At 38.9% G+C, this 16,776-nt stretch overlaps 1 protein-coding gene across 2 annotated transcripts in view; it reads left to right on the forward strand.

Annotated features, from left to right (window-relative positions):
* RAB3C (RAB3C, member RAS oncogene family) overlaps positions 1 to 16,776 on the forward strand; it is a 293,830-nt gene that overhangs the window by 219,491 nt on the left and 57,563 nt on the right. The window lies entirely within an intron of this gene.

Genomic DNA, 16,776 nt, shown 5'->3' on the forward strand with positions numbered 1-16,776 from the left:
CCCGCCCCACGCCGCCGCATAGGAAAGATTCTACTGCAGTACATGTGCCGCACCTGCCGGGTGCATCCAGCAGTTGAAAGACATCGGGCTCCCTAAGGATATCCGCGGCCAGTTGAAAGGAAATGAAGCCCAAAAGGCTCAGAGATAAGACGACCAGGGCCAGAAAGTTCCATCATTTCAAGATTCCATGTCTGGGAAACTAGACTCCTTCTCATATCTTAAGGGTGAAATGGGTGGTCACTACTGGCAGTCCCACAACAGCACACATTGGGCAATAGACCTGAGCCCCACACGTCCCCAGATGATCCACACCTGCCCCATGGGAAGCCCAGGAGCTCAGAGCTGAAAATACTTCCGCGTGGAGCTGCTACTAGGCTGGCTTCCTTTCTGAGCCTGACCACGGAGTTCCTTACGATTTCCACTGCAAAGAAATACTCTCTATGCAAACTGTAAGAATTTTCTCCGTAGATTTCAGTTATAGTGCCGTTGTCGATGACTACCTCATAAATTATAATAAAATCCAGTTTTATTAGAGGATTGAGACTCATAAGAAGTCTCCTGAGAAGAACATACAGAAAAATGTTAAGGGATTAATTTGGGAGTAGACTTGCGGGTAATTTTTTTCTTTATGTTTTTGTATATTTTCTCATTTTCTAGAAGAATGTGTTTTGTCTATATATTTTGCAAAATAAGATTTTAATTACTTAAGAAGAATTATGGAGAGTTTACGCTCTTTGCCTTGAACCGGAGAAGGTAACAGTTTGGAAAAGGCTATTTCCCCTACATATAGACCTTAGAGGGATGTATCTGCCAGCCTCACTGGGCTGGAACTAGAATCACCTTTAGATACCATGAATAATAAGCACAGTAAAAGTAGCACTAATGACACCAGGTGATGTTTGTGTTCTTTCGTGTGCACGGTCTCGTTTGCATATAAGGACTGTGGAGAGCTCTGTGCCTAGGTCGGCGGGAATGGCACCCTCATTCTTCAGGTTCTGATGTTCAAGTCAATGCTATTAAATTCTCAGTTGTCCTAACTCCTTTTCCTGAGTGCGGAACACTCCCTTCCCTCCACTGTTGTTGGTTAGGGATTCTAGACTAAACAGAGATCAAGCCTTTTCTTTTTTGCACAAGAATAGGTGCTGTAGATAAAGCCCAAAATACAGAGGAAACTGTACCACAGAAATGCAGGCTGGAGGAACAGAGAGCCAGAGGGCAAGTGCAGTTCTTGCCTGCCTTCTGCCAGGCCCATGTCACCAGTTCACTGTTTATTTCTTCATGAAGCCTGCTATTAGCAGTAGGTCTGAAAGCTTTGAACTTAACTGATGTACATAAAGCAAGCTGTTCATTTAATCTGCACACTTAATTCAGCTCTCTCTGCATGCTGCTTCAGTCTGGCTTCTTTCCATATAAGGAGTTCACCGTATCTTTCTGCAGCACCCCTGCCTCTGTCTTGAAAAACAGCCAAAGATGGCTTTGTGTTTAATGCACATGCTGTAGGCCGAAAGCCCCAGCTGCACTGCCACCACCTTGCCCCCTACTCCTGCCAGGTAAGTCCTATGTGGTCCATTTCCATCTTGCCCTCAAATGAGAACCTGCTGAATTCTATTATTTTGGGATTTTTTAATGTAAATGAATGGAAAGAACGTCAGTTTTAATTTTGCCTGTCTGACAGATTATATCAGAAACAAATGCATTTATGTGTGTATAATTTCCTGTTTGTGAAAATGTTGCTGGACCCTGCTTAATGCGCCTTAAGGCAGATTTGGTGAAAGCTTTAGGCACACTTCTCAGTAAAATATGCATTTCAAGTGCACTAACAAGGTATGTAGAATTGAACAGTGGGTGGTAGAGAAAGGAAGGACATTTTCTCACTTGTGTATAATGTTCTTTTCTAAGTAAATACTGGTAAAGTCTGTGTATAATCACAGTTTTATTGAAAGGTTAAATAGGTGGCTCCATTTGGGTATTATCATAAATAAGCAATATTTGCTAAGAAATCTCACATTTTGGATAATGGTATGTAAATATATCATATTCCTTCTTCCCTAAGTGGTTTCCATGGCTTAGTGCCTGTCAAGATTTTGTGAAATATCTGCAAAACCAGATGATGCCACTGGGATGAAGGGAAGAGTGAGGAGATTTAAAAATAGAGGCTAGCTTTAAAAGTCTATGCTAAGGAACATGGGCACGTGAATCTGGGAATGGAGGTGCTTGAGTGCATGCAGCTATGGGAAAGAAATAGTCACTAAAAGGCACGAGAGAAGGAAAATGCATTATAAATACAAAATTGGGAAAATAAAATTTAGATGCTAAGCCAGGCCTTGGTGGGGAAAAAAAATGGAACCACTCTTATTTGGTTATGCCTTATCGCCGCTGTTCTGCTTTGGGCACCAGCTGCCTCATTTAGAACCTGTTCTTCTCACAACATTAACCAAGGTGAAAATATTATAAAACCCTGACAGTGAATGACAGAAGCTTGAAATATAGTGTGTATATCTACTCAGGCATGACTGTAGATCCCAAACCAGATACCCTTAAGCCTATTATCTGCAGAATAACAGACATTTGCTCTTATCATTATACATGTGAACTGTCTACCTTATTTCAGTAGTTATTATCAATATATTAAACAGCTACAAAATAGCTGGCCCTGTGTTTTCTGTTTTATTGGAAGTATCTCATTTACCTATAGTCTTCTGAAAGTCAGTATTATTCCCATTTTTACAAATAAGAAAAATTTTAGGGCTCAAGGAAGTTAAGTATCTCAGCCAGAGCCACACAGTTAACGAGTGGAGGAGACAGGATTTGAACTCAGATCTATATACCTGGGAAAGTTTATGTTCTTTCCGCTTTTAAGCAGCCTCTTTATTAGGAAAATTTCATAGAATTACAAGATAGGAATAAGTGAGAAAAGGGACATACAAATAAAACCATTTTCTTGGGAATATTGGAACCACAGCTTAAGTCAATAATTCTATCCTGAAGTGTTTTGATTTGTTGCCTGAATTTTCCAGTAGTTGAAACATTAGCCAGACACACCAGGGCATTATTTCTCGATGTCGGTTACACATTGTACCAACCTGAAGAGCTTTAAAAAATAGTTACGTCTAATCTCCACTCCCAGAGCTTCTGATTAAATCGGTCTGAGATGTGGCCTGGACATTATGGGTTTTAAAAGCTCCCCAGTTGATCCTAATATGTAGCCAAATAAGTATTTTCCCCTTAACAGCCTCTCCTAAAGTCTAGGCCCATTAATTCAGCTAACTTAGCTAGCTCTGCTTTAATATCCCATAGGCATCTCAAACTCAACATGTCCAAAATAGGACTTTATATCTTTTCCCTTAAACCTGACCCTCGTCTTCCTATATGATGTTTCTAAATTCCAAATACTATAACTAGACTTATTATTCTAAGTTAGTCATATTTTTTATCTGAGTTCTGAAATTAAAATAGGCATGCCTGACTATTAGATGGCTGTTATATAAATTCATAAATATTTGCATCTGTGGGATTTCAAAAGAGTAGCAAATTCAAACGCCGATTAGTATTAGAAATGTTGTAATAGCTGCCTCCTGAATGCCAAAGGAAGACAATGCTCAAACTAAATGCTGTACATCAGAATGAACATGTGGGCCTTATTGTCCATAATAAAGTGAGTATGGAGCATTTATACCCCCAAGGAATGCCAGGTTCCACAGGGAAACAAGGACCACTAGCCCTGATATGCATGCTCCACAATAAAAACCAAATCTAATATATTATGCGGGAAAAAAGCAAAGAAGGACTACTCTCTGCTTCCCCGTTGATGCAAGAGGATTGCACTTTTTCACAGGTTAACACTCTACATGGCAAAGAATGGTACATGGCCTAAGAGAAAAAAAAATGATATCTCTATAGAGATATCTATATAATGATATCATATAATAGAAATGATCTATGTGATCATTTCTATTATAATTATTTGATAAAAACCCAATTCAATTTTCCTGAAGGAAAAAAAATCAAGAAGCCATTGACCCACATAACTGAAGAGTCCAGAGGTGATCTAGCATCAGGCATAAATAAATCCAGAAGGCCTGTGGTGACAGCACAGGTCTGTCTCTCTGGATCAACTTCCTCCTTCCATTCTCCTGTTCCTCCTTTCTCCCTCTGTCTGGTCCTGCTCTGCCTCAAATTTGGCTGTATTTTGATTTCAGAACTGAGATCAAAGTTATGGGTAATAAGTCTGGCTATATATAATTTTTGACATTTAAAAAAAAAACATATAGGAAGAAAAAGCTTGCTCTCAGTCATGCCCTTTACCCATGGCAGCTTCCACAAATCTCAATTTCTGTCCCTCCAGTTCTTAGATCACCAAAGTCATCTTCTTTCTTACAGCAGTCTCACAAAAAGTCTTGTGATTGAGGCTCATTGGACCCAGGCCTGAACTAGGTTCTGTAGCCAAGGGAATTTCCTTGACTAGGCCTTTACCATAGGCTCATCCCAGGAATCAAGAGAGAGTTGGTGTGCTCAAACCACCTGGGACTCACAATGGCAGAAGGGTGAATACACAGGAGAAATCAGGGCTCCATTACAACATGAAGAGTTACATGTTGGGCTGGACAAAGTAAGGAATCCCCAGTGCAGTCTCTACAGGTGCAGAGAGAAACAGATCTCAGTCATCTGGGGATATAAGGGGATTTTCAAGAAGGTGTGATTAGGGATGAGTCTTGGAGGATTGGCTGGTTAAGAGGAGATATAAAATAAATTTAATTTTGTTGAAACATAATTCATGTCCTCCAGGACCCCCTCCATTATTACGAATCTAAGAAGCTGCTTAATCTATTTGGTGCTGAAATAAAAATGTTTGGTTTCATAAATAAAGATTCTGTTTATAATAAAAGAGACAGTATCATTCAGATTCAGCAGGTCTCTACCATCAGGTATAATGATATCTTTTAAAGTGAGAGCCTCCCAAACTTTAGCAATTATTTCCTCACATGAGCATTCCAGTATTTTCATGAAACTCTAAAAAGTGAGAATTTATGATATTTAGAAGCATTTTGATGTTGAGAAAATATTTCTTTCTGGCACTGGCCTTCCACGTAACTGTAGGCGAGTCATTTAAGTGGTTTACCTATTTCTAAAATGGAGATGATATTGGCCAGTAATAACGATGACTGATAATAAGATTGTTGTAAAGGACAAAGGAAATAATGCAAATGAAGTAGCAAGTACTATACAAATAAGTGTGAGATGGTGTCATTGTACAGTTTTCAAAGTAATATATGAGGAAATTAGGTGATAATGGGAATGTTTGTTTCTTTGCATATCAAGCCATCTCCATTTTATGTTCGTTAAATTCACCACCAGAGCTTATTATAATAATTCAGCATTATGGGTAAAATTGTGTTAGTGTTTACTTTGGAAATGTATAAACCTGGTGACTTCTATCTCTGGAATACTTCCAGGAACTAAGGAAAAGGTGAAGGGAGCAGCTTCCAGGCACCTAACAATAACAGCCCTACAGCTATGGGGGCAAAACCTTTTCCTCATGTAGTATTCCAAGCAGAAATGAAGGGGATTCTCACAGCTAGCAGACATGGTCCAAACCAAGCATCTGAAGAAGGAACCAAGTGCACAGAAAAAATCAAGAAATGTTACAAAGGAAAAGGGAAAGTGGAAACAAAAGAGAGGAGAGTAACAGATACAAATGCAAGGGACTATTACAGTGCAGTGGAAATTAGAACCAGAGGCAGAAGCTGTGAACCCCGCATAGAAACATTGGTTTTGGTGAGGGAGGGAGGAGATGAAGGGGAGTGATAGCATACTTACTAGATTTGACACCAGAGCAGAATGTTTCCCAACAACCCTTCCTATAGATGACCAAACTACTTTCATTAATAATTATGATGTGGAATGAATAATAATAGCCTGAAATAAACACAGCAAAAATCTACTTTTACTGAACTTTGTGTGTGTGTATATATGTATAAAACCTTGTGTATATACACACGCACAAAGTTCAGTAAAAGATTTACATAATCATTATATATGTAATTAATTGTTAGTAATTGTTGGAATTTACACTAAGAAAAGATTTTTTGAGAGTAGGAGTATTTTATCATTGACATTGTTTTGTTTATCATGTTTGCTAGCACATGGCAATAATAGAATTATATATAATTATTATATATGTTTATATATAATCATATCAGTAGAGATAAATAGTAATAAGTAAAATGTCTTCAACTGAAACAATTTTAGTAGCCACTAAATTGTACACTAAATAACCTGTTTTCTTGAATTGCTAGTTTTAAACAATTAAAACGAAAATAAACCTTAATATTTACATATGTCTTCAAATTCCACAAAATATTTTATATGTGAACTAAAATTTGCATTTACCAAACAAGGATTTTACAATTTGTAGTTCATGTTCTATTTCAATATTTTTAAATTAAAGCACAAACAAAAACTCCAAGAAGACACTGTATTTAAATTATAGCATAAGTTAACTCTATATAGGATGACACATTGAAGGAATTCAAGTTCTGATTCTGTGTGTATAAGCACTGCACTATTAAGTATATGTACATATGTGTGTATATGTGTGTATATGTATATGTATATAATGCTATTAAAACTCAACAGTGATTGTTAGAATTCACACTGACAAAAGATTTTTTGAGGGCAGGAGTATTTTATCATTGACATTGTTTTGTTTCTCATGTTTGCTAGCACATGGCAATAATAGAAAAATATTTAGAATGTTTTATTATTGTTCTAAAATTATCTATGTCCAATGCACATTCTTATTGCTTGTACCTGAGGGAGAACCCTGTCACCAATGGAGGGGAGTCAGCAGCCCAAACAGAAAAATATTTGGTTCACTCTGCAGAGAAGGGACACACAGCCTCAAACCTCTCAGTGGGCCCTAAAGGGTTTGCTGAACGCTACAGCCTGTGGATACAATACCAAAAGAGAAATTTTCTTCAGAATTCACTCGGAAGAAAAGCTTCTCTTATGTTTCCTACTTTAAGAATCCCTGACCAGGCGTGGTGGTTCATGCCTGTAATCCCAGCACTCTGGGAGGCTGAGGCGGGCAGATCTCGGGGTCAAGAGATCCCGACTATCCTTGACAACATGGTGAAACCCCATCTCTACAAAAAATACAAAAATTAGCTGGGCATGGTGGCACACGCTAGTCAGGAGGCTGAGACAGGAGAATCGCTGGAACCCAGGAGGCAGAGGTTACAGTGAGCCAAGATCGTGCCACTGCACTCCAGCTCAAAAATAAAATAAAATAATTCCTATTTGTAAGTGTTACAGACTTCATTTCGCCATTTTTTTGCTTCGTCAGAATACAGAATAAGTAAATGTATACACACATATACCCAAGCACACCTACATATAGTTTATAGTCCCAGCATGAGGAGCTGTTAAAAGTCTGATTTCTGGACCTTGTCTCTGGAAAGACTCACTAAGTCTGGGATGAGGCCCAAGAATCTACATTTTAAAAGCATCTGTGTATTTCTGATGATCATTCGGGTGGAGGAATCATTGGTGATGAATTTGCATTTTTCTAGTTCTATGCTCATAATATTCTACTTCAATTAAATTTCTATGGTCCTGATTATACATTTCTATTTTGTCATTTTATTGTCTGTGTTCTTATTTTATCTTGGAGATCACCTTGATATAGAATTGGAATTTAATTATTAGGGGAAGAATAATCCTCTTTCTTCTTTCCTGAAACCATGATTTCTCCCAAGTATTAAATGCAGAATGCGAAGCCTCAGGTTTGAGAGGTCATAAATCAGCTGCAAGTTTCTCAGCAGGGTGTATATTAAAATGGAAGGCCTTCTGTTCTTATAGCATGTCACTAAAGAACTTTTATACCAGCAAATGCAATGAAAATTCACAGTGCTTTTTATACACTCATATATTACAAGATTCTCCCTTAGAAGTGTATAAAACTGTTTTCTCTACTTAAATAATGCCCCATTTTTTTCTTTTTCTTTTCTTTCCTTTTTTTTGGAGGGGGTGGTCTTCAGACAGAATTTACAATTTAAAAGAAAAGAGAGGAAGAAAAGTAGAAAAAAAGCAGGTATGACACAAAACAAAACACAGAAACTTGTGGGAACCATGATAACTTACTGATTTTTCTGGCTACAAGATTGTATAAAACAAAAAATAGCAATACATGACACTTCCAATTTGCCTCCTGAAGCAGGCATGACCAAGCCCATTGTGGTCCAGATTGCCTAACTGGTTATGCTTTTAAAAAAAATCTTTCTTCTGTTGTCTGTGTCTTTACTAAACCCCAAATGCCAGGCAGTGTGAATATTCACCACTCTATTCAGTTTCATCATGTAAGAATCACTGGTTTTAATTATTTATTTAAAAAACCATTTATTAAGTGTTAAGTATTATAGACAAAGGACTAAATGATGCTTTAATTTTCATAATGTCTCTATGAAAGTGGTTTCCTCCTCATTTTACAGATGGAGGAAGTGAGGCTCAGAGGCGTTCAGTTACTTTCTCCAATGATTCGGCTAATGTAGTTCTTGTATTTTGATGTACGTAAGTATCTCCACTGAGAACTTGTTTAAAATGCTGATTTCTCCTAGGGATTCCACTTCAGTAGGTTCTGTGGAGCCCAGGAATCTGCACTGTTAACAAGCACCAGATGAGCCTGGTGCAGGTAGTTCTCAGGCCACGTTTAGAAAAAGATCATTGATATGGTTTGGCTGTGTCCCCACCCTAATCTCATCTTGAATTGTAGTTCCCATAACTCCCATGTGTTGTGGGAGAGACCCAGTGGGAGGTATTTGAATCATGGGGGCGGGTTTTTCCCATGCTGTTCTCGGGAGAGTGAAGAAGTCTCCTGAGATCTGATGCTTTTATAAAGGGGAGTTCCCCTACACATGCTCTCTTTGCCTGTCACCATGAAAGATGTGACTGTGCTCCTCCTTTGCCTTTTGCCATGATTGTGAGGCCTCCCCAGCCATGTGGAACTGTTAGTCAATTAAACCTCTTTCCTTTATAAATTACTGAGTTTCGGGTATGTCTTTATTAGCATTATGAGAATGGACTAATATATAATACTGTGGGTTTCCCACTCTGAAAGACAGCTCAGAGTTCAAGACATGAAGGAAGTCCCCACCCTGTTCCATTTCCATTTTGTCACCTGGCTTTCGTCCCTTCAGAACTCAGGCCACAGGAAACCACACTCCAGCCTACCCATCCTGGCCTGCTGTGTGACTTTCAACCAAAAGTTTTCTTAACTCTAGTCGTGTAACTTAAAAAGAGGTTACTGAAACTTCATTCCGGGTGAAGGACCAAAAGAGCTGTAAAAATTATTGAGAAAGTGGGAGCTGAGAGAAGGGGCTCAGGAGAAAAGAAGACAGATACAGCTTTATCTGTCTCATTGGGCCTCTCAACCCATAGGCCTTCCAGTCCCTTCTAATGGTGATTTCCATTAAGCAACAGCACACTCACTCACTGGGAGCTGATGCAGAGAAATTCTACAGTGGTGGTAGAAAGAAAGACAGGAGGTAGGGCAGAAGTGTAGGCGTAAGATATAGAGAAAGAGAAAAAAGCAGGAAAAAAGAAGTGGAAAAAAAAAGGCGGTGGCTATGGAGATGGGGGGGTCTTGTTAATAGAGGGAACCATGGTTAAGGTTAACAGCACATCGTTCAGACCACCAAAATTTGACTGTATTCTCTATAGTTCCTAGGGCAACTGCAAATTACTAGCTCCAGGAAAATGACTCCTCTCAGATCTGCATCTCCTCCAGTCAGGTTCACTGATATAATCGGTTTTCCCAACAGATGACCTTTCCCTGTGATTTTGAGATAAAGTGATTGGAACGCAGTAAATAAAAATATAACAGGATCTAGGGTTCTCCAAGCCCTTTTAGTGTTAGATTTTATGGTGTTTGCTCGAAGTGGTATAAATACCTTTAGGAATCTCCTCACCTATGAAATTAAAAACTTCTTGGACCATCTTTGAAGAAAGTGTTACACAGGTTACAGAAACACTATATGTAGCATTAGAGAAATGCTAAGTTGGGCTTTAACACTTGGCATGTCATGTAATTTTTCTGACCTTCAATTTACCCAGCTATAACATGGTGGCTATAATCCACCACCCAGAGTGGTGGAGAAGACTAAGTGAATAATTATTTAGTACAGAACCTGACAGATAGAAGGTATATCAGGATGCAACAGGGTCCTGGCAGGAAACAGCAGCCATCCCACATGACTCAAAGAAAGAGACTTGTAAAGAGATTATTTACAAAAGTGTTGGCAGGGATATAAAAATGGGATGGTGAGGCACCTGGAGACTGCTATGCAGGAAACCATTACTACTCATAGCTGAAGGCAAAGGAGATGGAAAGAATATTTGTCTATCTCCAGTGAGTGCAGGAGCTGTGGAGGAGAAGCCTGTAAGAGCTACACCGTGGAGAAACCCAGTTACTGCCAGAGAAGCAGGGGCAAGCGACCTTTTCCTCCTCCCAGCATGTGAGCTGCTGCTGCAGCTTCCCATGGCCAAACTCAACTGGAAGCCACATGAGAAAGAAGCCTAGATGATGGAGTTCATAGCAGTCATGTTCCCTGGGAGCACAGACAGGCATGGAATGGATGGGGAAGGAGGAGGTGCAGAGGGGTTATTCAATAAAATCATTTCTGCCTTTCATTTCTGACCCACTACACACACACACACACCCGCCTTCCCTCATATTTCCAAACAAAACTGCATATATAGTATTGGGAGAAGCAGGTGGTTTTTAACTAATAATTCCACTAATGCTTATTTGCTAAGTCCAGTAATGAATTCAAGCTAAATATTGTTGTTTCTTCTCCCAGAGTTCAGGGCCATTAGTGGCTATATGTACTTGGCAAGAAATATTAACTCTTGGACTCAAATCCAGTTTTTTGGATACATAAATATCCTCTAGCTCACTGAGAGACTTAATGTGCTTCCCTAAAGACCTCTCTAACTTACTGGCAGTGAGTGAATTCAGCACCAAGGATATCAGACTCCCTAGAAGACAAAAAAAAAGAGAGAGAGAGAGAAATTTAAAAATTAGCAAGGAGTTCAGTGTGTAGTGCTGCTGCCTCCACTTCCCCAGGACTCCTTCTTTAGGTAATGGCTTCTCGGCAACTGGAGCTGCCTCCCATTGGAAAAGATAAACGTCCTCCTTCCCTCCATAGAGACAGAGAAGAGTCAGGTTGGTGGAGATGTCTGAACCTTGTGAGCCTGCAGCAGAGACCAACAAAGGAGCTATTCATGCTGTGGGTCTTGAGATGGAAGCAGAGGCATAACAGGAAAACAAGCAGCTGTGAATCATTTGGTCAGTCTTGATGTATCATTTAGATCTCCAAGAAAGAGAGAAATCTTTTAACCACAGGCCTACAGGACATCTGGAAATTCTTTGGTCAAGGTAGCCCCATTGTGGTTTCTCCCATAAGCAAGATAAGATTTGGCGACTAATTTGTGCTTGACTACAACAACATTAAATTAACATTTCAACTTCTGGTGTATAGGATAAAATAATAATTAGCATTATAAATAATAAAGAGCACTTGTCAAATGCCTGGTGTAGTCCAGGCATGTGTCAAGAGTTTTTTTTTTGTCCTAATTCTCACAACTCTTAAGGCAGATACTATTAGATTATTAGATTAGACTATTAGATTATAACATGTTAAACTTCAAGAGTAATAATTCAAAATATACTCAAGGGGGGAGCTCCTCTTTACAGAAGAATGTCACCTAATACAGGGAAAAATGAAACATAGAAAATCATACTTTTTCAACCATGATTGTAATCATTGATTTAGACAGAGGTCATCAAATGGATGCTAAAACATCTTGGTTAAAAGTTTGCTAGAGGATAGAACATAAGAGGTACGGTCTCAAAGCATCATGCCGCAGGTTAGTTTTTAATTACAAAGGGAAAAGAAGGTACTTTTACAATAGAAAAATCTGACTGATGATATACTAACCAAGTGAGCAGAGTGAACGTCAGCAGAAATGAGACAAACTGACCTGATGTGCCTCGTGATGGTTTGTCATGAGAAGTGCTTAACATCATCATATATACAGGTTGAGCATCCCTAAACCAAAAATCCAAGATTCAAAATGCTCTGAAATCCAAAAGAGGACCAACATGACATCACAGGTGGAAAATTCCACACCTGACCTCGTTTGATTGGTCATAATCAAAACTGATTCAAACTTTGTTTCATGAACAAAAATTATTTAAAATACTGTATAAAATTACCTTCAGGCTATGTTTATAAGGTGTGTATGAATTGCATGTTTACACTTGGGTCCCATCCTGAAAGCATCTCATTATGTTTATGCAAATATTTCAAAATCGGAAGAAACATTTGAAATCATAAACACTTCTGTTCCCCAGCATTTTAGATACGGTGCACTAAACCTGTAGTATTCTTATTGAATTGTTTAACCTGAATCCAGTTATGAGGAAACAGACATATTCAGATTTGGGGACATTCTACAACTGGCCACAACTAGCTTGGACTATTCAAAAATATTAACATCATAAAAAATGAAAAAGTTAGGGAGGAGTCTAAACTGAAACAGACTGCAGATACACTAGCTAAATGTAATGTGAATCCTTAACTGGATCCTGGGCGGCGGAAAAAGAAACGTTAGGGATGAAGACATTACTGGGATAATTGGGGAAATTCGAATATGAAGTACATATTCATGTTACATTCAGAGTCAGAGTTTCCTGGTTGATTGAGTACAACTGTATTTAGGGATGAGACGGTTTTCTGTTCTTAGAAGATATTTGTGAAGTGTTTAATGGTCATCAAGTCTGCAACTTACTTTCAAATAGATCAACAACCACTGCGAAGTCTTATATGAAAAGAGACAAAGCAAATGTGGCAAAATGTCAACAACTGAGGAACTGAAGTGAAAACAAGATGTATGGCAACTTCTACTTGTCTACAGGCTTTAATTTTTTTTTTTTTTTTTTTTAATAAAGAGTTGGGGAAGAAAGAGCAGTATTATTGATTCTACTTTTTCAAAATGTAAACCAAGCTTGAGGTGTGCCAGCTAGTACATGCTAGAGCTGATATTCAAGTCCAGGTCTTTCTGACTCTACTAACCCCTTCAATACATTTTGGCCTTAGAATAATCAGTGTGAACATAATCAATGTGAAATGGTCTTTAAAATGTATGTCACTCATTTCTCTAAGTCTCTCATGACTGAAACAAACAAGGACTTGGGTTTGGTTTGCAGGTGTGCTGTGCTCCCCTCCACACCCCCATACTCAGTCTCCTCACTCTGGGAAGGAGAAAGGCACTTCCCTCTTATATGTCAATCCATGTCAATTCATGTCAATCATTCCATGTCAATCATTAAGGCCTAATGTAAATGCTTGTAGCATGATGGGATCTAAATGAAGCCTGACTTTTCATCTCAGAACACAAAACCTAGGAGATAACAGAAGACAATTTTAAAGATAGCTTTAATAGAAGTCAACATGATATACAGTTGTAGTTTCACTGATAACGCACGAACAAAAAAAGAGTGAGGAAAAGAGCGTTTCTTCAAACCAGTTGACTCCCTTTCTTCAACGACATTATCAGCTATTTATGAAAACAATGATTTATTTTATTTGGTATATATGAAGTGATTAATCATATAACCTTACAGTATCCGTCTTAGGTAATGCCTACTCCATGTCTATGAATTTAAACTAAGCTGCCTGGACTTCCCATTGAGTAGTGTTTGGAAGTTTAAATTTTAACACCTTATGTTGCTACATAATACAGTTCCTTGGCATTTGAGCCAGATTCTTATTTAAATGTCTTCAGTCAATATAACTAGTCATAAAGCAAACTCATTCTTTGGTGGTTAAGAGCAGCAGCCTCACTTCTCTTACCCTCTGTTTGTACCCTACATTTAGTTTTTGAATTTTATAAATTGCTGACAGGAGCCAGATCTTTTTTTGGAAAGTGATTTATGCAGGCAGGAGGCAAAAGCTCACAGTAGGCTAGAGGTGTCATTAGCAATTTTGTTCTTTATAGAGCAGGAAACTATAATCAGTGTTTTTAAGCTATTAATTCTATAGGCTAGTACTTCCCTCTCACTAGGAAACGCTTATTTTCTCCACCCCTGAAGATGGGTGTTTTTTAATGTTTAAGCAAATCCCTGCCGTGCCTTTGTCTCTGTAAGTATAATGGAAACGCTCTGTTTCTGTTCTGCCTGTGGCGCACGCATCAGGGCATTCAGGTATAGCCTTGTGTTGCCTGTCAGCTGCCACATGTGGAGGGTGAAGGGCAGGGAAAATCACATTTTGTGGGGGACTGTTGACATTCTTCTCAATGGAATTCTTTGGCAAACTCGAGGAAAAGGAAAAAAATAATGTGGGAGACTGGACAGAGTCAGGGTCCCCTGGGTACCAAGTGTAGCTCAGAGTGACGATTGGTGAATCACTTCATTTCCATGTGGAACTAAATGCAACTAAGTGATTTCTTAGGCTTTCCTCAGTCATTCTTAGTGAAAATATGGACTTCTCACATCATTTCTGAGTCACCTTCTTCCCACCTAGAATGATTACCATTTTTCTCATAGTCAGTGTATGCAGCAGCATATACCCTCATTTGCCTTTGGGTACATTCCTGAGTCAAGATACACAACAGCATATCAATGGGGCTGCAAAAGCCCCCCGCCCCAACAGACTTGGAAATAATATGCTCTTCATGAGCCATATTATAAGAGAGGCTGTGCCTCTCTTCTCCCCAGACCTCTTCCTTCTTACCAGCTGTGGTGCTTTCTCTTTCTTGGACTCTAGACGGTTTCTAGCAAAGATACAAGCAATTGAGGAACTGAGATAAGAAGCAGCAAGGTTAGGATCAGAAGTCTCAAGCAGGGTTCCAAGTATTACCTCTACAGTCCTGAGCAAGGCCTTGTTTGCATGAGACGATGAATGATGGGATGAGGAAATGACAACATGCAGTATGTCATCACAGTGTAATCCATGAAGCTACTGACACGTGGTAGGGTGAAGCATGAGGCGCTAGACTACATGGCACCTGTATGACATGAGAACCAATGGAAGCATATGAGCATCTGGGGCATCTCAGAGCCAAAGGTAAAATTAAAATCCAGCCAATCACTAAAGACTAGGTTCCTATGCAGATTTTGAAATTTTAAAATCCTGAAGTTCTTTCTCATTGGACTACAGCATGGCATCGTCTCGTACCCATGGTTATGGGTAAGTATGAAAATTATGAGATTTGAAATTTATAATTTAATCCCAGAAATAGGATCTTCTATTTTCTGGCCAGAGGCCAGCTCTCTGGAGATGTAATAAGGCCAGCAGATTATAAGACCCTCATTGCTTTGCTCAAAGCGGAGCTCTTGAAATGGTGCAAAGTAAACAACTCGTAATACCAGGACCACTTTGTCAGCAATCAGCAAAGGCTGCCTAGGGTTATAGTGAATCTGCTCCTCAAGTAAATCTTGAGAAGTTGAATGTCCTCCAAGCTTTCAGCTTTCTAGCTATGGCTCCTTTAGCAACTGTTACTGACTTCATGCCACAACAATAAGAACAAAAACATGGAGCTGCATTCTTTTCCATTCTCCATAAAACCAGCATCCAAACTGCAGTGCTAAATGGATGTGTGAACATTTAGCACTCACATACATTGTTCTTATTGAGCAAAGCATTAGACAAAATATTTTCTCAATGAATCAGAGTGATATAACTAAGATTATACACATTTAGAAGATTTTTTTTTATCTAAAGTGTGAGAAAATACTGTATTTGAAAGTCAGAAAACTGCATTTCGTTATACTAAATCAATCTGACTTTCATCCATCCTCACAAACCCCCTTTACCTTCATTATGAATTAGAGAGCTTCTTATTATTATATTATTTGTAATAGAACTGGTATTCCTGGCTGGCTAATGGGCAAGCACACATTAATTCCAGGTTCAAAGGAAGACAAAGACCCTCTGCCAGGGTTCTTTACTATTTGTGCTTCTGAGAAAATGCATTGATAGGCAGTGACTCTGTGTGCACACTCCCAAAGGACAGAGAAATCATGCAGAAACTTCACATGCAGAGTTTGCAGAAAGAAATGTCAGCTCATACCTGACGGCCACGGCTGCTGACATAAGAATGATAATAACTAGACTGATATATATTAGAAGTTGCAACTGTTCTTAGAAGTAGGTATTTAATTAATGGCTTGATTTCATCATCTACTAAGAGATGGGTCTAAAAAGTATTTTCTAGCCTTTTTTGATGGGCTAAGAATCTGTACGGAAGATTGCTGTAGGTGTGAAATATAGCAATAGGTGAGTGCACATGAGGGTATGTACTGAATTCACACAGGCTTGTATAAGAATCCTGAATTAGGTGATATAAAGTCTAAGCTACAATAATAAAAAGACCCTACAATAGAAGGCTAAATGACACACGACATTGCCTTCCATTTCACTTCACAGCACAACTGGACTAAGCTAGGAGACCGTCCACAAGATCATTCAGGGACACAAGTTCTTTCCAGCGTGCTACTGAAGTCTTCACCAGGATATTAACATCATCTGCATGGTGAAAGCTGCATGGTGAAAGCCTTAGCTACATGCATGAAAAATAGGGCACAGAGGCAGTCCAGGGCAAACACTTTCCTTTTAGGGTAGTAAGACAAAGGTAGTACCTATCTATTTCTGCTCTCATTCCATTGACCAGAACTTTATCATATAGCCATATTGAGCTATGTAGAGGCTGGAAAAT

This window comes from Rhinopithecus bieti, unplaced genomic scaffold, assembly GCF_001698545.2.
Source record: "Rhinopithecus bieti isolate Rb0 unplaced genomic scaffold, ASM169854v2 scaffold_6513, whole genome shotgun sequence".
Classification (NCBI taxonomy): Eukaryota; Metazoa; Chordata; class Mammalia; order Primates; family Cercopithecidae; genus Rhinopithecus; species Rhinopithecus bieti.